This window comes from Vulpes lagopus, chromosome 4 (genome assembly GCF_018345385.1).
Source record: "Vulpes lagopus strain Blue_001 chromosome 4, ASM1834538v1, whole genome shotgun sequence".
NCBI classification, from domain to species: Eukaryota; Metazoa; Chordata; class Mammalia; order Carnivora; family Canidae; genus Vulpes; species Vulpes lagopus.
The window spans coordinates 106,243,060-106,266,150 of NC_054827.1; the positions used below are offsets into that span (position 1 = coordinate 106,243,060).

At 42.4% G+C, this 23,091-nt stretch overlaps 1 protein-coding gene across 2 annotated transcripts in view; it reads right to left on the minus strand.

Moving 5' to 3' along the window:
* The window catches only part of MCTP2 (multiple C2 and transmembrane domain containing 2), a 241,187-nt gene extending 228,880 nt beyond the window's left edge, over nucleotides 1-12,307 (minus strand). Inside the window, exon 1 of one of the 2 annotated variants that reach the window (XM_041752071.1) lies at nucleotides 12,235-12,307. The gene's annotated coding sequence lies outside the window, so the exon portion shown is untranslated. Of the gene's footprint in view, nucleotides 1-12,137 lie in introns of both variants that reach the window. The other variant, XM_041752069.1, reaches the window with a different exon arrangement.
* Nucleotides 12,308-23,091: the final 10,784 nt, after the last annotated feature.

The following is a 23,091-nucleotide window of genomic DNA, read 5'->3' on the forward strand; positions in this document are numbered from 1 at the left end:
TCATATACACACCCAACCAAGGCTTTCCTTGCCTGTGGGTTAAGAAGGTTTTTAAGACATAAATTAAAGAGTATTTCCTACACTCGTATACAGTATGGTTTATTTGAAGACTATATTTCTCAACCTGTTAGTGATGCATTAAAGTGACATTTACCCAGATCATTGAACTTTTTGTCTCAATATCCAAAGGGGTTACTCTCTATCAGAATGTAGTCAGTGCACATTAGTATTTATGTGGCATTCTATTACAGCCACATCTCTCAAATGAAAAGGTAAAGAACACTATTATCAATATTAAAACCATCTATCTTTTAAAAAGGTTATATTGATTTTCCCCCTTGCTTCTCGGATTCCATCAATGCCAGTGTCAGCTCGATGAAGTGGACACTATCCTATGACAGCTTCAATTGATAATTCCCCAATGAACTTTCCCAATGTTCTATAGTCTCTCATGACGTGTGCTTTGCAACTCATTTCATAGAATATCAGCTAGAAAAAGGCTTGGAGCAATCATGAAACATACAGAACAAATCTCCCCACTGAGTTAAAATGCTGCGAATGAGTTTTTAAATATGATAGAATTGTTAGATTCTATTAGGACCTGTAAACATGACATAGCATAGTTCTTTAAAGCTAAAATGAACCTCCTGCCATCAATGTTGACCAAAAAAAAACAGCAGCAGCAGCTACATGGGGTGTCAGGCACGAAACTTTAGGTATGCTGTCCTTTAATCCTTATAACCTGATAATGCAGATACTATTAGAAGCCTCATTTCACTGATGGGCAAACTGATGCATAGCTTAAACTACCTGCCCAATGTCACACAGTTAATATGCTACACAGCTACATGCAGGCCTAGTAGCTCAACTGTATGTTCCTGTTCTTTTGTGTCATTTTGTCCCTTAGTCTCCATCACCTAACTTCCCACTCATGGTCTTCGTTCCTAAAAGGGGCAGCATTATAAAGAGTCTATCAGCAAAATTAGAGGAGGCCATGCAGTGTGAGAGGAACAGACATCAATAGTGCCCACCTTGGGGCACCTGGGTGGCTCAGTTGGGAAGCATCCAATTCTTGGTTTTGGCTAGGTCATGGTCTCAGGCTCATGGGATCAAGTACCTCGCGGGGCTCCTACTTGAGCACGGAGTCTGCTTGAGATCTGCCCCCTGCTCTTGCTTGTGCACATTCTCTAAGCATAAACAAAATCTTTAACAATAAAAACAAAATATAGTCCTAGTCTCTCCCCACTGACCTCTATAAGACCTGAGAGTCACTTACTCCCCATCCTTCCAGACTCAAGTCACATTTTCCCTCTACTTCTCAGACCAAACGGAACTTGCCTGCTTTTAAAACTCTCTGCTCCCAAAAGGGTGCCCTGAATCATCTTTTCAGAAGATCTACCTTGACTCTCCATGGAGACATGCTTTTTGAAAGCAGAAACCACTTTTGTTTTCTCTATTGTTCCATTTAAACACTAAATCCTTAGCTAATCGATACTTTTTTTTTTCACTTCTCTTTTTTAGCAATCAGAAATGTAGGCTGTGAACCCAATGAAGCCATTAGGTGTCACCTTCCAAAGTCAACCTTCTAAAGTATTAATCTGTCCATACACATTTTAGAAACATTGTCTGGGTTCCCCAAGGAGTAACTGGGCTTTCATCAAATTATACTATAATCACCAAGAAAATGCTAAATCCAGCACACAATCAATGTGTGCATGTCCAATATCAGCTTTCTAACATCAAGACTTACTTAAAAATGCAAAAGGGAAAAACACCTTAAAAGCAAAAGTAGAAACCTAAAGTTAAGGAAAAAAAGGACATAGCATCTCAACTCTAAAAATAAGAGCCTCAAGTTGGGAAAAGAGGACTGGATTTAGATCTTTTTTTACTGCTCCCTAAAATGTATCTCAAATTATAAAGTATCCAGTATACATACACGAGGCACTCTGCAGGGATTATTGCTAAGATTCACAGCACCCCTAGGTAAGTATTTGCAAACTCCATTTTACAAATGAGAAACCAGAGCTTTGGAGACATTGAAGTCCTGAAAATAGCAGAGCTGATATTTGAACCCAGGGTTTGTCTGAGTCCAAAATTGGGGCTCTTCTCAGTAACTGAGTCATGGTGAGTCAAGGGAGCCACATGTGAGTCTCTATCATTGTCTGACTGGAGTAGAAGTTTCTTAAGTGATCCCATTCCATGCCTACCTCATCCGCAGTGGCCTCCAGGAGGGCTTACTGAATGGAAAGAAACACCTGGACACCTTCCTCTCTAATCATTTCAAGCAGCATGCACCAGAGTACTAGTTCCCCTGATCGCAAATGGAGAAGACGTTTGGCTGATAAAATCTGAAAATAAATACCAAGACTTTTTTAAAGTTTTGACAAGTTAAATTCAAAGCATTTTTTATATTCTCATGTCCAAGGATGAGTCTGTTTAAATGACATTTTAAAGACAACAGAAAAAGGTCTGTTATCCCTGCATCCAATTAACCCTGGCAATATTTTTTCAAGGTAAGCCTTTAGGAAGTCGTAATTGTGCAGAGAGGCACGCGATGGAAAGTGACTCAGCCCAGACTAGATAACTCCATAAGGGAACTACTAGTAAGTTCCTGGTGCTTATTAACAGAAAAAAATACATATTCATATATGAGCACATAGTATGAATATATGTGTGTATGTAAAAGCAATTTTGCTCTATACTACTCCATTAATGCTTTCTCAATTTTAAAAGCAGCCATAAAACCAATCACTTATAAGCACTAAAACAGCTCTAACCCACAGCCACTAGCAAAAAAACAACAATAGAACAACAAAAAATGTCATAGCCAGGGGCTGGTTTCCAATCTGGCTAGATTCAGGATGTTACTTCAAACCAGAGACACTACCAAAATTATATCAACAAGACATCCAGAATTGCTCAGCCAAGTTTACATTAAAAAAATAGTTTAACAACAATAACACTCATCCTTTATTGCATATCATGAAACAGACTGACTTCCTTTTTTTGAAAAAAAAAAAGATGTATTTATTTGAGAAAGAGAGAGTATGAAGAGGTTGTGGGGCAGAGGGAGAGAATCTGAAGAGAATTTGAAACAGACTTCCTGCTAACCAGGGAGCCCCACAGGGAGCTCAGTCTTACCACCCTGAGATCATGACCTGAGCTGAAACCACGAGTCAGACACTTAACTGATTGAGCCACCTAGGCGCCCCTTAAATAGCCTAACTTCTAATCGAAATGAATACAGACAACACTGATGGGTGCTCTACAAAAAGGCACATGAGACTGTGATGGGTGGGGCATAAGGACAGGTGCTGAGTGCATCCTGCTGGATATCCATGAGGACACTTTGGTTATATCCTGCTGTTTCCCATGGCCACCACATCAGCTTCAACAGAAAGGTAAAATACAGTCCTAGAGGAAGCGGAATGATAGAGCTTGAAATATGTATTCTCAATTTCCTTCCATGTTCTAAAAGAACATAGGCTGTCAATCTAGATTAAAGGTTCCTAAGAGGTAACTCAGAAATCAGAAGTAACTCTAGCTTCTCCAAGACCACAACAACCAGAATATCAACCCTATCTATATACCATGGACCCTTAAAAGATCTCATTTGGGCTTAGTAGTTATAAATGAATGAATAGCAAAAAATAAGTAAATGATTAATTAATTTTTTTAAAAGCCCCTAGATCCAATCAACAGCACCACAAGAATTTTATGTGGGTTTTAAAAGGGTAACACCTGTATATCTTTAAAAGCTGACATTAATTTAAAAAAACATGAAAAAAACACAATGAAGTTGTTCTCATGGAGTTGTTCTCACCAGGAATTAACCATGGTGTTTACATTTAAGTGACTGCTTTGCTTTGCTACACAAATTTATTTATCAATTATATTTAAGGCATCACTTGGGTCAGATGAGAGAGAGAGACCTTTTCAGAGCATCTAGCTTCATGTATTCACAATCAGGAAACTGTCTAATGTGGTATATTTATCAAGATCCTGCCGAATCCATCTGCAGAACAAGGTTTAGCAGGATTCCAAAATTTTATCGATGTGGCTTTTAAAGTGGCCTCTGTGGTGAAGTGTTTCAATTCTGCAATTCAGCCTGAGAATGCACAGAGTAGCAGCTTCCAAATCCATGATACAGAGAAATATCAGGCATCTTAGTTGTCATGAGTTTTGGAGACTCCTTAGTCTTGGGGTTAAAAAACTTCACCAGAAAATAAGTCAGAATGGAATGGTTAAAATAGTCCTGGCTTGGGATGAAATAGTAGGGGAAAGAAAAAAAAATAAAATTCCAATCAACTCGGCGACCCTGTACAACTTACATGGCTTCTCTGGGTGTCAGTGTTCTCACCTATAAAACGGGGATGACTCCTAACTAGCATAGTTCCTAAGAATAAGAGATGCTCCCACCTGGTAGAAGGTCAGCAATGCCAGGTAGCTGGCACATGAAAAACACACCTTCTAAGTCCACAAGTCCTATGAACAAGAAATTTCTTTTACCAAAATTAAAAACATCGTCAATGAAAAGGCACACATTGGCAATGAAGACAGAACTAAGTAATCAATTATTGATTTACAGTCTTGAGCTCACAGTGATAAAGGCATAAAATTGGCACAAAAGCTGAAAGTTGGAAAGAAAGTAGTTAACAAAGCAAACTAAATACCAACCTGTTATTAATGACCAGGGCAGCACCTACTTGTTCAAACTTTGCTTTTTAATCACATAAATAGTTCATGATGTTTAGAAACAATTTATCATGTACCTTCTCAGTCCTGTCCTGTTTTGTGGTTCAAATATTAACAAAGGAACCTTCCTGAGAACCCTCTCATTTCTTGCTAAAGCAAAATGTCTCTATGCCAGCTCAGACAGATTTAAGAGAAAGAAATGTCAGAGAATCCTGCCTGTTTAGACAGGCCTAAAGTGCTGAAAGCAATTTCCGCCAAAGATTCCTTACAATATCCAAAAACACTGAACTATATGGGAACAAAGTGCATGACAACCATACAGCGAGGAAGGAAGTTAGGTGACACAGGGGTGCCTGGGTGTCTCAAGTCATGATCTCTGGGTCCTGGGATCAAGTCCCACATGGGGCTCCCTGTTCAGCGGGGAGTCTGCTTTTCCCTCTCCCTCTGTCCCTCCCCTCTGCTCATGCTCACTCGCTCTCTCTTCCAATCTCAAATTTAAAAAAGAAAAAAAAATCTTAAAAAAAAAAGGGAGAGTGACACGAAGACTTGAAAAGATGGGAGATGGGAGACAGTTCAGTATAGGGTCTCTTCCAGCTACTGACAAGAATTCTTGCTCAAGTGAAGCATGTCACTATGAGACAAACAGCGACAGACACATTGACCAGAAAGACTGACCAGGTGAAGGGAAGCAAGCCCTCAGCACCTCAGTCCCCAGCTTATTCATGAGGGAGCAACAGGTGGTAGAACTGCTCCCTAAGGCCATTTTCAGACTAGCAGCCTATATATGCAGTGATTATTTTACATTATGCAAGACGGTTGGAGTAATGATGTTGGTTACTGTGGCTTAGAAATAGTGTCCTTTTCTGATATATGAAGTTTGCAAACTGAACACCCACGTCTTTCACAATGCTAAATGTAGCCCCCTCCCACACACCCCCCCAAAATACAAATTATTACATACCACCACAATCATTACTTTTGTTTGTTTCTGGTCTGATTTGGGCTTTGTATTATTTTTTTATCATCTCCTCAGTTGCCTCTTAGCTCTGAACGTGGTGACAGGCACACAGACAAGCTTAATACTTTCTTTTCTACGTTTCCTGATGAGGTCACAGCCTCTCGTAAAGATGTCTGCCTCTGAACAAAGTTGATCATGAACTTCCAGTTCCTCAAAAGCACCCATCCATCAACTTTTGAAAACCACCTCTATGTTCTTTCCAAACGTTGTTCCAGGCCTGAGGCCCTGCCCAGAGAGATCTCTGCCCACCCCTGGCTAACTCCAGCTGACCATTCCTGCCCAGTGCAGGCAGCCCTGGCTCTGGAGGCTTCCCCAAGGCACCCGGTGCCTTACCCTTAGCAAACAGCACACCTTCTGTTGACACTAGTTAAGTTGTCCAACTTTCCATCTTAGCTGTAAGCTCTTTGGGGCCAGGGAACTATCTACCTGATTCACAGCAAAACCTCTAGCATATACTCTGCCTAATACATGCCCCATTAATGGCTTTTAGATAAAAGAACACATATTTATTTCAACCACTTCATAACACGTGTTTTAAACAAGCCTTTAGCTCAACTCTTAGCACCTAAGGAAACCTAATATCCTGTATGAAAATTAATCTTGTAATATTAGTATCAGCTGCATCTACAAAATAGTGCTGGCTGATCTGTATGACCTATAGAATGACCTGGTTAATTTGTGTGTGTGTGTGTGTGTGTGTGTGTGTGTGTGTGTGTAACTGATTAAGGGGATAGATGACAAGCATTTCACCCTATGATAATTATACGGGTTCAAAATCTACAAACTTCCAACAAGCTCCCTGTCACTGTCTTGCCTTGTTTGCTATGCCACAATGCCGCCCTCCTCCCAAGGCCCAGATCTCAAGCAATCAAGCACACACAAGGCCAGAGTGAGCAGAGAACTTATCTCCACCCTCTCAAGAATGAGTGGAAGTAAGCTTTCTTCACCTTTGACAGCAAAGGAACTGGAATTTGCACCTACCCTACTGACGCCAGGAGAAATGTCCACACCACATTTCCTTGGTGACCTGTTTCTGGCTTCTACCCTCTCCTTAAAAGACAGCATTATTTAGTTGTTGATATTACTCAATCCGTTGAATTATTCAGTTGTACTATCTGCTGCATTATTCAATGCACCCAGATCTCTACCTTGGAGTCATCCAGACATTTCAAACTCACGATGTTCATAAAACTCATTAGTATTCTTTGAAAACAATCGAGTCCTGACTTGCAGTGCTGGCACCAACCTAGGGGCCCAAGGCACAAACCTCAGCCCCACTGCACCAGCTCTCCTATCATCCCTGTCCACCTTGTCACTTCTGCAATCTCCCAGATAATCTCTCACACCCTTACACACCTCTGCTTCCCTATTACCTAAGCCAAGTCCTATAACCATTCTCCTGAGCTAAGATAACTTCATAACTCTTTCCCTGCTGACTCACTACAGAAATTAGGGTGTCTGACTCCATTCAGTCATAGCACTGCAGAACAAGATTTTTCCTTACTAGTCTGTAGGGATAATATTTATCTGGCCACCACTATACCTTCTGGTGCCTGACATTAACCCTTGGCGCAACGAGGCAGGCAACCGATGACCATGTGAATGAATGAATGCATGGCTAAAATAGCTGGCACTCTCAGAATTAAATTCTGCTGCCTGCCCTAAACTCAAACTAACGTTCGTCTAAACATCTAACTCCAGAGGAGAAGTGAAGATTCAAGAACCCAAAGGCAAACCATCATTCGACACACTCACACATATACTCACATCTATAGCCATGTTTTCTTTCCCACGCTTCCTGAAATAATGGAGGTATTCCATGGTGAAATGTGTAGAATTGTGGAGAACAATTATTAAAAAATAAAAAAAAACCACAACTGTGAAAATGCAAAGCTCAGCTCTTCTAGATACCTTCCAGGACATCATGGACACACACACCATCATCTTCAAGCCCTCTGTGTCCTGGACAGAGAGGGAGCTGGCCTTTAGGAGGCCCCCTTGATAACACCCAAATGAAACCCACGTTACAAAACACAGCTGCCTTCCACAATCATGTAGAAATCCATGTGACCCTATAATCATGCCAGGGAAGGAGGCAACTTCTATGTTACTCAATTACAAATATGCAATCATGTCCATTGCTTTTGAAACTTTAGAAATCCACACTCAAACAGAATAACAACATGCTACCTTCCTCATCTGGCAATTTGTCCCTAGAGAAAAGCCTGTTAACCCCAAGTGGTCAGCAAATGACTGTGGTTGTCAAAAAGGGCCATTCTGGGGGTCTCTCAAGTCGTCTTCCAGCCTCTACTACAAAACCCACACATGACAAGGATGCAGATGAAAACTTGCCCATGAAGAAAGAGCGGGAAGTTGCCAGAATCCTTACTCAAAGGCTTTCCAGTTGCGTGCCCTAGAACAATACCCTGGTCTCTCTGGACCTCAGTTTTCTCACATTAAATAGAAGTGACAACAGCCCTGCATTGTGGGGTTGCATTTGTGATTAAAAGAGTGCCCCCCCCTTTTTTTAAAGATTTTATTTATTTATTTATTTATTTATTCATGAGAGACACAGAGAGGCAGAGATACAGGCCGAGGGAGAAGCAGGCTCCCTGCAGGGAGCCCGATGCAGGCCTCGATCCCAGGACCCTAAGATCAGGACCTGAGCTGCAGGCAGATGCTCAACCAGTGAGCCACCCAAGTGTCCCCAAGAGTGCCTATTGCTTAGCACAACATCTGAGTACAATCTGAGTGCTCAAAAAATATCAGTGATCATGATACTCATATCACAGTCATAATATATTAGCATTAGTACGAATCCTGCTCCCCTCTTAGCATTGCCACAGGGGATTCTAGGCCCTACCGGTTCTCTGAAAAATGAAGAGCAGCGGTTCTCAAACTTTAGCACACATGGCAATCGGCAGGAGGGCTTCTTAAAATGCAGATGGCTCTGCTCCAGACACAGAGCTTCTGATTCAGTGTCTGGGATGAGGGCTGAGAACCTGCATTTCTAACAAGTTAAAACCAGCTGTGTGGATTCAGCTGGTCTGGAAGAAGCACAGATTAAGGGGCCTCACTGCATCCCTGGAGGATATTGTGTGTGGGTCCAAACCTCTGCTTTCTAGAGCCCTCCACATGCCTAGAAGGCCCTCCCTGAATTCCTACATCTTGGTTACTCCATCAATAATTCCAAACTCAGCCCAAGCAATCAGGAGCTCTCCAGACTCCAGGCCAGCACCTAGGACACCATTGTGCCATCACAAAATCAGCTCCATGAGGCTAGGAGCTCCCTGGCAAATAGGACCTCGCTATAGTCAGTGCCTGGGACATAGAAAACCCTCCATGGGGACCCTGGATGGCTCGGTGATTAGGTGTCTGGCTTTGGCTCAGGGCGTGATCCTGTCGTCCTGGGATTGAGTCCCTCATCAGACTCCCTGCAAGAAGCCTGCTTTTCCCTCTGCCTGTGTCTCTGTCTCTTTCTGTGACTCTCATGAATAAATAAATAAAATCTTAGAAAAAGAAAAAGAAAACCCTCCACAAATGATGACTGGGAGAGCCAATAGCCAAAGGCATCCCTAGAGAGCCAAGCAAAGTAAAAGGTTCCAGAAGCTGGTTCTGGGCCTCCCCCCCAGGACTGCTGAGGATATGAAATGATATGAAATGTCCTGAGTCCCCGATAAGCCGAGTATCCCTCCCACTCCAACCACCAGCCTCTACTCCACTCAGCGAACCATGAGTTTTTTGCCTCCAATCACAACCGGTCCTCTTACTCTTTGAAGGCTATGAAGCTTCAGCTTCCAGTCTCTCGCTCACAGAGGCCCGTACAAGTGCTGCAAGCTGCTAGGAGATGCTGAGTGTTCTCAGGGAGAGAGGGTTGCAATCAGGAAGCATTTTTATGTAAGCATTTCTGGTAAACTGCCCAAAAAAGATCTCAGCAGAAAGTGAAAGAAACCTCTAGCAAATGATTATCATTTATTTTTTCCATTCTAAATAAGCATTCACTTTCATCACTAATTTTGCATTATTTTTTTCTTAAAAAGGATCCCCAAATAATTTGCCTTCCAGGTGTCACAAAATCTAGATCTGTCCATTTCACATCTCACACATACCACATTCGCTGGCCCTTTGGCTTTTCTGAAAATTTCTCTAAGTCACCACTTTCAGCCCCTTCATCAGAAAACCTTAACCAAGCCAAGCAGGCTTCTATAAACACATTCTCGGCAGGATTTCAAATACTCTTAGAGGAGTTCAAGGTGTATTGTCGATTTCACTGTCAAATGAAGACAGAGAAGATAAAAACTGTGCCAGACACAACCCACGCAGAATATATCTTACCTGATCTTCCCAACACAGGCAAAAAGCCTCTCTTCCTCCAAAAAAGACACTTTTTTTTTTCAATATCTTAAGATAATTTAATTATGAAACCCTTCAATTCACAATTACTAACAATTATAAGGAAGGGTTTAAGAAAGCAAGTGCTCTCCATGTCAGGAAATATTATTTAAAATTCTAAGGACTATTTTCATTCTCACTCTTCACAGTATGATAATTATAGTTTGAAAATCACTTTTGCAGTTTACAGGAATCTAAAGAAGTAATGAGTTGTCATGAATCATTCACTCAAAGGCTAAATTAAGAATATTAGGATTCCTTCCCAAATAAGTGTACTGCAGTACCCTACACTTCTAGAGATAGATATAAGGAAAAATAGATATATGTTTTAAAATAAGTGTTATATACATTCATGCAGGATTATAGATTCACACACACATATACAAAGTCCTTTCTAGGCAACAACAGGGGCTTCTATTCATCTGGAAGAAATGGAATCAAGCTGAAATATGTTAAAGGATATGAACAATAGGAAAATTAACTGTTACTTCAATGTGTTATGCACAAGGAATGTGTACTTAAAAAGTTTTACTGATTTATCCCACTTGGATAAACTGGGTCCTTAAAAATAAGTGAAGGAAGACAATAAATTTTATATTTGAAAACAGCTGTTCATCTTCTTGTCCCAGACAAGTTCATCGTTTAGCCACACATACAGAATGAAAGCAATACTCATTTTATTCATAACGGTCACTTGTACAGACATAGACTGCTTTATGAATATAAATTTGAATTATTTTTCATTAAATATGCCAGATTTACACTGTATGTCTCACAGCACCATGGAATAGTGAAAAAGCGTGGGTTTTGCACTCAGAAATATCCAGCTTTAGCTCTCAGGTTTACTAATTACCTTGAGGAAACTGCTGGGTTCCTCCCTGTCTGGATTTCTCACCTGTGCACGGGGAATGCCATCTATCTTGTATATTTTATGTAACAAGATAAAGTGCCCAGCATAAAGTGGGTGGTACAGGATGGATTCGTAATAACTTTATTTTAAAGATGATTTTGTAGTCCTCGTCAGTTTGGATGGCAGACTAGGCTAATGAAGGCTACTCTTCAAAGACACGCATTCTCCCTGCATTTAAATGCATTTTACCATAGATTAAAGAGATGCGGCTGTGCCACTGTTCTCTTGGAACACCCACCTGTGTGGAGAACGAGTGCCCTAAATGCCCCCTTTGTATCAACACCTGTGCTACCAAACAAGCACACCAATCCGGCTCTCGCAGAGGTTCCTCCTTAAAAGGCCTACAACAAATATTTGTTGAATTGAAATGCTGCTGACCCAAGAGAAAAATGAACGCTAATGTAAATCATAATCCACAGACCTGTTTGCCCATTCACTGGGTTGGGAAGCAGGTTTTGTAAAGTTCCAAGGTTCACCTGGAAGCCGTTGGGTAACCCTGAGTGGCCCCTGCCAACGTAACCTCCGGCCCACACTTACCTAAGTGCCTACACGCCGCTGACACCCTCAGACGTCGCACAGAAGTTCCTTCAGGTATTCTCACCCCTTTATGGAAACCCAACCATCTCTAAAAGCCATCAGCGCCCCATTTGCTTGACAGATGGACAAATGCGGAAGCAATCGCCTTTCAAGTTCACCACCACTATCACCCCGTATTGGGTTTTGGTGTTTTGGGTTTTTTTTTTTTCCTTAATGTGCAAGGCACTCTGTCACCTACACAATCACCCCAAGGCTTTCTGCTCCTGTGCCGCTGCGCCCGGTCTGCGCGAGGAACCCAGGCTGAACCCCCAGGTCTCCACAAGGGGAGCGCATCACATTCCCAATGCGGGTCTAACTTCTACGGAGGACGTCCCGGCGGTGGCGGTGACTGCACTGCGCCCCGAGCACACCAAGGGTGTGTCCCTAAAAGAGCCGAGAATTCCTGGGGCGGGCTGCCAGCCCTCCGTGCGCTCTCCGGGACACCCGGCTCCCGCACACCTTTGTGCATCCCCGAACCCGCGGCTCCCGGGAAGGGGCTTCACCGAATTCCCATCCTGAACCCTCAGGGTCCCCCAAAGTCCTCACCTCGATGGTGAGCAGACGCCCGTCCTGGGGGGAGCCGGCGGCGACCCCCGCGCCCCTCCCGCGCGCACCTGCCAGGTGAGCCCGGCGCCGCCCTCACCTGTCCAAGCGTGCGCCCCGCGGGGCTGCCAGGGTCCGGCGCGCGGCCCTCCCCTGCCGCCCCGCCGCGGCCGCCGCTCGCACGCGCAGGAGCCGCCGGGACGCGGCGGGGACGGGGACGGGGACGGGGGCGGGGACGGGGGCGGGGACGGGGCCGCCCGGCTCCCTCGGGCCCCGCTCCCAGCCCCGCCTCCCGGGGGCGGAGGCGGCCGCGGTCTCCTAAGAGCCGCCTCCCGCTCAGCGCCTTCCGCGGCGGCCGCTGCCGGCTCCCGAGCCCCTCGTCCGGCTCGGCTCCCGAGAAGAGGACGGTGGAAGACGTGCCCCGGCGGGCTGGCGGGGACCCTGGGAGCCGAGTTCAAAGTGAGCGAGGAGGACAGGTGTGGCTTGCCAGCTGACGACTGCTGAGAGCTGTGTCTTGGCCCACACGACACCAGGCCCTTTGCACCGCCGCGCCCTCGGGGTCAGCGGGGAGAGCGCAGCCTGCGTCTTAGCCAGGTGGCCCCGGCGGGAGGTGCCCGAATCAGGCACCGCTGTAAACCCGTGCCACGTGCGCGCGATCGTGGGTGCAGGCCCCCCCCCCCCCCCCCCAACCCCGACGCGCTGAGCTCTTCGTTTGCGGAGCCTTGGTTCCTGGTCTGGGAAGATGAGGCCGGATCTCCGTGCCCTGCCCGGCGCGCCCCTGCTGCCCTCAGGGACCCTCAGAGATGCCTGGGTCCGATGGCCGGTACTAAGTACTAAGGCGTTCGGCGGATATCTGCCCTTGCCTTCCTTTCCTTCCCCCTCCCTCTCCTCTTCCTGCTGTTCTCTTCTCGCACTTTATTTACTCTTGATCTCTGCCTGGTCAGTTGCTTTTACCCTCGATGGAGGAGTGGGTATCTGCTGTGTACTGAGTCCGCCCTGCGAGGCGCTGGGTGGTTTAGGAGGAGATTGTGCAGGGTGTGACCCCTGCCTCCCGGGAGGTCAGGACTACACACTCCTCCACCCCCACGAAACAGTAGAAATTAGATACAAGAGTAAGAGCGGCCAACCTGGGTGTGGGCCACACCTGGCGGCCTACGGTTGCGGGAGTGGGTGGCCTCTGAGCTGGAGAGTTTAATGGATGTCATTGGTGGTTTAGAGCATAGGCTCCGGAGTCAGGAAGACCTCACCAAATCCTGGCTTGGCAACTGATTGTATAAACCCGGGAGTTCACTTAATGCCTCTGAACTTCCACTTTGCCTTTAATAAATTGAGATTCAAATAATAGCTATCTATCCTATAGATTCTGAGAAATGATTAAATGCTTTTCCTAAAGTACTTACCACGGTATCCAGGCCAATGCTCCGCACTTATTAAACGTTGGCTAATGATAATAATGATATGGTAAGAAATGGAGAGGACCAGGAAAAAAAAAACATTTCGAACACATGAGAACTCGGGCAGAGGCAAAGCTGCCACTTTCATGAGAAGAATACTTAGAGTAGCAGCTTCCAGTAAATGAACAAAACCGCTCACTGATTTCTGGGTTCAGCATCTAACACGGGATCACATTTAATTTTCACAAACCTGTGAAACAGTTTATAATATCCATGGTTTAAGATGAGGAAAATGAGCCTCAGAACCAAGAAACTGGGGCACCAGGGTGGCTCAGCGCTTGAGCATCTGCCTTTGGCTCAGGCTGTGATCCCAAGATCCTGGGATCAAGTCCCACAACAGGCTCCCTGCAGGGAGCCTGCTTCTCCCTCTGCCTATGTCTCTGCCTCTGTCTCTCTCTCTCTCTGGGTCCCTCATGAATAAAAAAATAAATAAGACCTTTAAAAAATAATAAAGAACCATGAAATAACACGACTGACGATTATGAAACAAGCAGCGTCAAAGCAGAGTCACCTGAGGCCTATGGCAAATGTAGGCTTTTTCCACCGGGGTCTCCCTGCAGGCTGCATTTCTAGCCTTAGAGAAGGAAGGAAACCAGAGGGAAAATAAAAGATACACGAAGGAGGGAAAGATCAGTAAATAGGAGAAATAACAACCATATCTTGGAAGCCCACTGCCACTTAATACAACAATTAAAATAGTAACTGAACCCACACACAAAAAAGCTTTTTACATCCAACTCCCGCCACAGCGGGGTTCCTGTTCTGTGGTTCCTAAAGCCCAACCACAAGTTGAAAAAAATGACTAACAGCATTTTCAATCATTAAATGCTGCAGAAAGTGAAACATCTAAAGAGACAAATCTAAGGTCACACCTCCTCATCTCTCACCACAATCCCTTCCTCTGTAAAGCTTCCTTGAAGGTTTGTGTGTATGTGTGTGTGTTTTACTTGTCCAAATATATCGCCTGCGTCTTTCTAGCATGTTCCATCCAGGAAATAACATCATTGCTTTAACCAACTTGACTTCACTATGTAACCACTAGAAGCGCTTAGGACAGCAGCTGGACTCATGTATTTGGCTGGTAAATTTTCAATATGCTGTTTTAACATTGAATTACTTTTTTTTTTAGTTTAGTTTAGTTTTTAGTTATTTATTCACGAGAGACACAGAGAGACGCAGAGACACAGGCAGAGGGAGAAGCGGGTCCATGCAGGGAGCCCGACATGAGACTTGATCCCGGGTCCCCAGGATCACACCCTGGACTGAAGGCGGCGCCAAACCACTGAGCCACCAGGGCTGCCCTAACATTGAATTTCCTGATGTAAATAAGTTTTGGACCGAGTTTATAGGCACAGTCCATGCTGTTGGAATTGTTACTTTAAAAAAAAAAAAAAATTAAAATCTCCCCATTTCTCTGTTTTGCCTTCTTAATTCACATGAGCATCAAAATACGTGGCCTCTGAAAAAAAAAAAAAACAACTCTATTGTGGATATGATCTTTGAGGTGGGGATTTCTCACTGTCCACATTTAGATTAGAGTGCCTACCTGAGAGTGCCTAACACACTCTCAACTGGCAGGAGACCATTCAGGAAGGTCAAAGCAAGGAAGGGAAAAGCATCTAATTGCTTTTAGATGCTAGACAGCATATGCTTGGCTGCATGGTGATGTAATAATTTCACCTTTCTTTTCCATTTTGAATGGAAGATGTGTCTTCTACAGATCCCATGTGCTCCTTTGCCACCACAGCTGATGCTGCCTGTCATATTTCAGAAGTGCTGCAGTGGAGGTATGTTAGCAATGTCACTGTGCCTGTTTGAATGAGCAACAGTAATTTAAATAGGACAAGTTCAGAGTTGCCGAGAATCTCTGCCCATGGAGTTAAAAGAGCTTTTTCTAAAAGAGAAGATCCTGTCTGTAAAAACACAGGATCTAGAGCCCCAACTCTTCTCTGCTCCTGGGGAATCACAACAGGACTCCTTATACCATTCCACCAGAGCTAGCCATGTGGTCAGTCCAGTCCAGCTCTATTTGGAGGACTCAGAGCTCATCTTAGGAGTATGAATTCCTTGAATGACTAAGAAAAAGGTTTGCACTATCTGCTAGCAGTGACATAAAAGCTTCATACCTAGCATCACTCACATTTTCCTGCATTGGTGCTTCTTGTCATTTCTGAGCCAAAAGAAAAGCTGAAGTAGAAAAACAATAGAAATAGAAATATCTAGACCTACACCTTCCAAGAGGTGAAATCTACATCATGGTTAAGGCAAAATGTAATCTACTATCCAAGTGGCAGGTGTTTAGCCTGTGCCAGAAGGAAGCATATGCACTTTGCTACATGGCCTTGAGAAAATGGCATCCCTTTTATTGTTAGTTCAAATCATCTTTGTTTTTGTATTTGTTTGGTTTCTTCCTATCATATAATTGTCATGACAGTTTATAGAAAACATATCCCCTTTTTATAGTGACAGTTGTAGAGAGACGACACTTGGTAACTCACTCCAGACTTAGTTCTGCCACTTAACTAGCTACATATTTTCCTGCAGTTGGTAAGAAATGAAAAGGGGGTAAAACAGTGGTTGATAGGGCTTCAGTTTATTTTTTTAAAGACTTTTTTATATATTCATGAGAAACAGAGAGAGGCAGGCTCCATGTAGGAGCCCGACATGGGACTCGATCCCGGGACTCCAGGACCACGCCATGGGCTGAAGGCAGGCAGTGAACTGCTGAGCCATCCAGGGATCCCCAGGTTTCAGTTTCTTAAACAAAGGAGTGGTCCTAACAGAAAAGGAGTCTTACTTTTTAATTACTCAGAGGAAGACTTATTATAAAATCTTTCTTTGAAACCAACCAACACCAACATTTAATTGTCTTATTAATGATAAGCCTATGTAACAAATTATTTCAAATACCCAGACGTATTTTTAACAAAGCGAATTAGCTGGAAATGTTCACAAGTAATAAGTTGCTCAAAGTTACATTTTCATAGATATTATAGTTTTCAAGGGGGAGAATTTTTATGGCCAAGATGAATATCTGGTAATAGTTGCTTTTAGAAAGTTAAAATTATTGGAGACATAGTAGGGTAAATCTTAGAGCCATAGTCCCCCATTTATCAGATAATTAAAACAGACCCAAATTTACTTTTTCAGGTGAAGCTTATCTTTGCTTCAAGATTACTCCCTCGATACCAACATTTTTATGTCGGGTGATGCAAATTCCATCCAGTGAGCTCATTGCTTAAGCTTTCCCCCAGATTAAATCAGACCAAGAGATCATTTCATACAGTATAGCACTGCTCTGGCCCCACACAGAATCACTTTGTTGGATTGTTCTCTAGTGTACTGTCATTGGCCCTAGTTTGGAGGACCTTAGAATCAGGCTTGAGAAATGGGTTGTTGAATTTGCACTTGGAATGTTGGCCAAGGTAATTGTTCTTAAAATCCTGGTGCTTGGGACTCCTGGGTGGCTCAGCAGTTGAGCATCTGTCTTCAGCTCAGGGCATGATCCCTGGGTCCAGGATGGAGTCTCGCATCAGGCACCTTGCAGAGAGCCTGCTTCTCCCTCTGCTTGTGTCTCTGCCTCTCTCCTGTGTCTCTCATGAATGGATAAATAAAATCTTAAAAAGAAAAAAATCCTGGTTCTTATTTTAAGATGATCCAAGACAGAAGTTGTCAGTCATCTCCAGAATGCAAACCTAGGCTTTTCCACACACTTGGTTTATTTGCATCCCCTGAATTCTACAAATAGCACCACCCAGTTGGTTTTCCTCTCTAATTTGACTACTAAAATGCTCAGAGTGGCCTACCTCTGCAGTGCTTTTTTGTACATTGTGTAACAAAGTCATATTTTTTCACCTTTCCTGTTGTAAGTCTGAGATGGAACCAAAGGAATTTTCAGGGCCAGATTATTCGAATAATAATTTTAGATGTACATTCATTGACACATTCGCCTATATAACTTACATAGTTTGAGTAGCTACCATGAGGGCCACAAACAAGGATGTACACAGGAGCCAGGCTGGTGAAATAAATGTGTGACTAGGCACATCCAAAAAAAAATAGAGACTTTCACAAACTGCAGAGGTCAGGCCCACCTAAAGGCATTCAAGTTCATTTATTAACTCTGTGTTGGCCAGGTAATGCAGGTGGCTAGAAGTCATGTGACTGTTCATAACCCCTGACTAAGGATGTGTCGAGCTCCAAAGTAAACACTATGGATCTATATAAATAAGATGTTATTGCTCCTCATGCCCCTGGGCTAACAGTTTGTTGAAGAGGAAAACCATTGAAACAAATAAGCACAATAGCATGTGAGAAGAATGAGAGTCTAGTAGCAGCACCTATAGGGTCCTCCAAGTAAAGTAGAGAGTCAGGTGCAAGAACCCGGGGAGAAAATACACAGGGAATTAGTAGACACAATGACAGGCCCAAGTGCTGAGAGAGGAGATCCTCCTGAGTGAATCTTAGCACACACCACTGCATGGAACACACTCTCAACTGGCAGGAGACCATTCAGGAAATGAAGCAAGACCTGTCTACCAATATTTCCACGATTGTTTACTCAAGTAATCAGAAAAAATAAAATACAGATATGTAGAAAGAAATATTAATACTTTTCGTTGAGGGCATTAACAAATTTTGGACTCAAAGTCTCCAGGCTATGTTTGTGAGTGCTGGAATATATAATTTAGATAGGTTTTTATTTATCCAGCCTCTAATTAATGGCTGTAATGATGACCTACAAAGAAAATACAGAATCACTAATTAGTGGATGGAAAAGTAGTCAGGAAATACATTGGGCTTTATTAAGTGCATAAGAATAATATTTTCAAGCTGACTAGGTAAACAATTACCTGCTTTACTGATTTTTTTAGGTCATATTTATAGTAACTATTGTATCGTCCTGAGAAAATCTGGGCCCAATATAAAGAATAAAATAGTAAGAAATTTGGCCTTAACACTAAATGAATTTCTTAAGTTCCATTATATATGTGCTCAACTTTTTTTTCTTATTAGGGAACACCTAACCATATTCAAAAATTATACATTCTGTTAAGGGCTTACTCTTAAAAAAAGAACTTTGCTTCTAAGTTTGAACTTCCTATTAGGCTAATTTTAAAATAAAGAATGGAAAAGATAAAAATCTTTTCAATGAAATTAAATATATATATATATATATATTAAGATTTTATTTATTTAATTGAGAGAGAAAAAGAGAGCACAAACAGGAGAAGGGGTAGAGGGAGAAGGAGAAGCAGACTCCCCACTGAGCAGGGAGCCCAAACCTTTGCTGTTCCCAGGACTCTGGGGTCATAACCTGAGCTGAAGACAGATGCTTAAGCAACTGAGCCACCTAGGTACCCCCAAACTATATATTTTTTTAAAGATTTTATTTATTTATTCATAGAGACACACAGAGAGGCAGAGACACAGGCAGAGGGAGAAGCAGGCTCCATGCAGAGAGCCTGATGTGGGACTCGATCCAGGATCTCCAGGATCATGCCCTGGGCTGCAGACGGCGCTAAACCGCTACGCCACCGGGGCTGCCCCCAAACTATATTTTTTTTTTTTAACTTTTATTGGTGTTTAATTTACCAACATACAGAAAAACACCCAGTGCTCATCCCGTCAAGTGTCCACCTCAGTGCCCGTCACCCATTCCCCTCCAACACCCGCCCTCCTCCCCTTCCACCACCCCTAGTTCGTTTCCCCGAGTTAGGAGTCTTTATGTTCTGTCTCCCTTCCTGATATTTCCCAACATTTCTTTTCCCTTCCTTTATATTCCCTTTCACTATTATTCATATTCCCCAAATGAATGAGAACATACACTGTTTGTCCTTCTCCGATTGACTTATTTCACTCAACCTACAGAATGGGAGAAGATATTTGCAAATGACATATCAGATAAAGGGCTAGTTTCCAAAATCTATAAAGAACTTATTAAACTCAACACCAAAGAAACAAACAATCCAATCATGAAATGGGCAAAAGACATGAAGAGAAATCTCACAGAGGAAGACATGGACATGGCCAACATGCACATGAGAAAATGCTCTGCATCACTTGCCATCAGGGAAATACAAATCAAAACCACAATGAGATACCACCTCACACCAGTGAGAATGGGGAAAATTAACAAGGCAGGAAACAACAAATGTTGGAGAGGATGCGGAGAAAAGGGAACCCTCTTACACTGCTGGTGGGAATGTGAACTGGTGCAGCCACTCTGGAAAACTGTGTGGAGGTTCCTCAAAGAGTTAAAAATAGACCTGCCCTACGACCCAGCAATTGCACTGTTGGGGATTTACCCCAAAGATTCAGATGCAATGAAACGCCGGGACACCTGCACCCCGATGTTTCTATCAGCAATGGCCACAATAGCCAAACTATATTTTAGATCATAAAGGAAAGAGAGTCTCTCAGCTAATTCTCTCAATGTCAGACAAATTGGCTATACTTTTGAACTTTTTACAATGATCTTTGCACCTACCCTCCAAATGAGTTTGTGACCTATCTCCTTATTCCTGGTGGGTTTTGGTGAAACTGGACCCTGCTGGATGAATTTGCAAAAGGGATCCACTTCAGTAACTCTCATTTGAAAATCCCAGCCTTATATATCAAACTGAGTATGATATTTACCACCCACATTCATTGTAAGACATGCTCAGGAATTCTGTAAAACTAAGGCAGGAATCCAAGCTATATGCCTATACAATGAACAGTATGAAGAGATTACAACATTCTGGGCCTTTGTTAAGTTTTGTGTCTATAATGCCTCATTGCTTATAGGCTCTACCTTTCTTCCTCAAAAACTAATCATTTCTCTTAAGAACCAAGCCAGTCCTAACATCATGTGATTTCACCTGAACAAACTATAATTTGGTATATAGCATAAATGTCAATTTTGTTAAATTAAAGTCAGAAGGAGTAGGCTCAGAGGACCAGCATTTAAAATGCCTGTGTGGGGTTGGGGGTGGAGGGCGCCTGGGTGGCCCAGTCAGTTAAGCATCCAATTCTTGGTTTCTGCTATTTCCTGGTCTCAGTGTTGGGAGATCTTGCCCCAAGTCCGGCTTCCAGTTCAGTGCAGTCTGCTTGAGACTTTTTCCCTCTCTTACTCCCCACTACCTGTACATGTACTCTTTCTCTCTCTCTCTCTCTCTCTCTCTCTCTCTCTCTCTCTCTCTGTCAAATAAATAAATAAATAAATAAATAAATAAATAAATAAATAAATAAATAAAATCTTTAAAATGCCTGTGGGGTCATTGTGCTGTTTCCTGCTCAATGTAGACCTCTGAAGCACATGTTTTAGCTAGGTATGCTCAAGGAAGCTTGTGTCCCCAACAAACTAAAAGCTTCCATGGTCACTTAATGATGAAACGTGGTAGAAGAACAAAGGATGGAATTAGCACCATGAAAAGTGTGACTGGACTTTAAAGGGCAGAAATTAAAAATGAGAAAGTGATCAATGAACAGTATGAAGAAGCAAGCTAGAATTTAAATTGGTGAGGAAAAACTGATATAAACCATCAGGACAAGAAAAAGTGTGACGATAAACAACATAGACAATAAGTCAAACGGGCCCAATATAATCAAAGTTCATTCTACGTGTAGGTGTAAGTTAGACAAGAAAATGGATTTTTCTTCCTTGTGATCACACCTCTCTCTAGGTGTAGCTCTTACTGCAGCTTTTTGAAACACAGAAATGCTCTGCTTAATGATAAGATTAGTAGTTTACCATTGTGCCTTATCTGACTATTATTCTCTGAGAATAAAAAAACTTATTAGCTCATGCTTGGAAATTCAACTCAGGTAGATACCATACACTCAATGTGATTAGGAAGGTATTAAGATAGAAGTTAATTGCAAGAATTAATATTTTGTGTTAATATGCAGTATCTCTATAACATGAGCCCAAAACAGAAGTTATGATGATCTACCTACAAAGAGTAGCTTTTATTCCATCAATATTTTTCTCTTGTTTCCTCATGCTCCATTCTGTTCATGGTTTCCCATACATGTGTCTTGGTTTCCCTTCCAACTGAATCTCTTACTCCAAGTGCCTAGATTTGTTGTCAGCAAAATGTAATCAAATTCTGTCCCCTTAGGGTCCAAGTCTTACTGAAAGAATGCTCTCTTTTCTCAACCAGAAACAATCCCTCCTCCCAAGAACTCTCACAGTAATATCCTTACCAATCCTATGTTCTTTAATCAAGAACATTGCTTTTGTCTTTAGGGCACAGTTATTTGGGTACCTGTCTTATCTTTCATACATTCATTTGTTTTGTGAATATTTCTGGAAAACTTCAATTCAAGGATAAACTATGGAATACTAAAATTTGATTTTAGATTAATACATATACTCAATGTGTTAATTACCTATTGATATGTAACAAATTATTTAAAAACCAAATGGTTCAAAGCAACAAGAATTTATGATATCAGAGTTTCTATGGGGCAGGAACCCAGTTGTGGCTAGGATGGATGTTTCTGACTCAGCATCCCTCATGAGGTTGTAGTCATCTCAAGGCTTAAATGGGCTGCTGAATGTGCTTCAGAACTCACTCAAACAGTTATTGGAAGACCATATTTCCTCACCATATGGGCTACTCCACAGGTGGCCTATGTGTCCCCATGTTATTATGGCTACTGGTGACCAAAGAGAGAAAGAAAGAGACCAAGATGGAGCCACGATCTTTTTGTAACTCAATCTTGGAAATGACATCTTCTCATTTCTTCCATATTCTATTTATTAGATAACCAACAAATTCATCACATACGCAGGGAGAGGGGATCACACAAGAACATGAACACCGTGAGACCAGGAGTATAAATTTAGAGACTGCCTACTACACCTAGTTGCCACACACAATAAATGTGTGATGAAAAATATGTTTAGGATTCTTGAACCTGCAAGTTTATGGTTCTCATTGAATTTGGCTATGATAAAAAAATTTCAATCATCATTTCTTCTAATATTATGACCCCATTTTTTCATTTTTTAAAAAAATATTTTATTTATTTATTCATGAAAGAGAGAGGCAGAGACATAGGCAGAGGGAGAAGCAGGCTCCATGCAGGGAGCCCGATGTGGGATTTGATTCCAGGATCCCAGGATCATGCCCTGGGCTGAAGGCAGATGCTCAATCACTGAGCCACCCAGGCACCCCTCATTTTTGAAAACTATGGATGTTTATACCTAATATACTTGTATATAGGATACATATATAATAATAGACACACAATGTGTGTGCATGTGTGTGTGTGGCGCCACATAATGTTGTCCCAGAGCTCACAAATGCTCTGCTCATTTTTCTCTCTCTAGGCTTCTATTGTGTTTGTTTTTCATTTTGAATAGTTTCTATTTCTATATGGTCAGGTAATTAATTTTTCCCTGCAATATTTATCTGCTGTTAATTCTATCCAATATGTTTTTTAACAGACATTTTTCGTTTTGAAAATCTTCATATTGGTTCTTTGAATATCTTTTATTTTTCTTATCTACT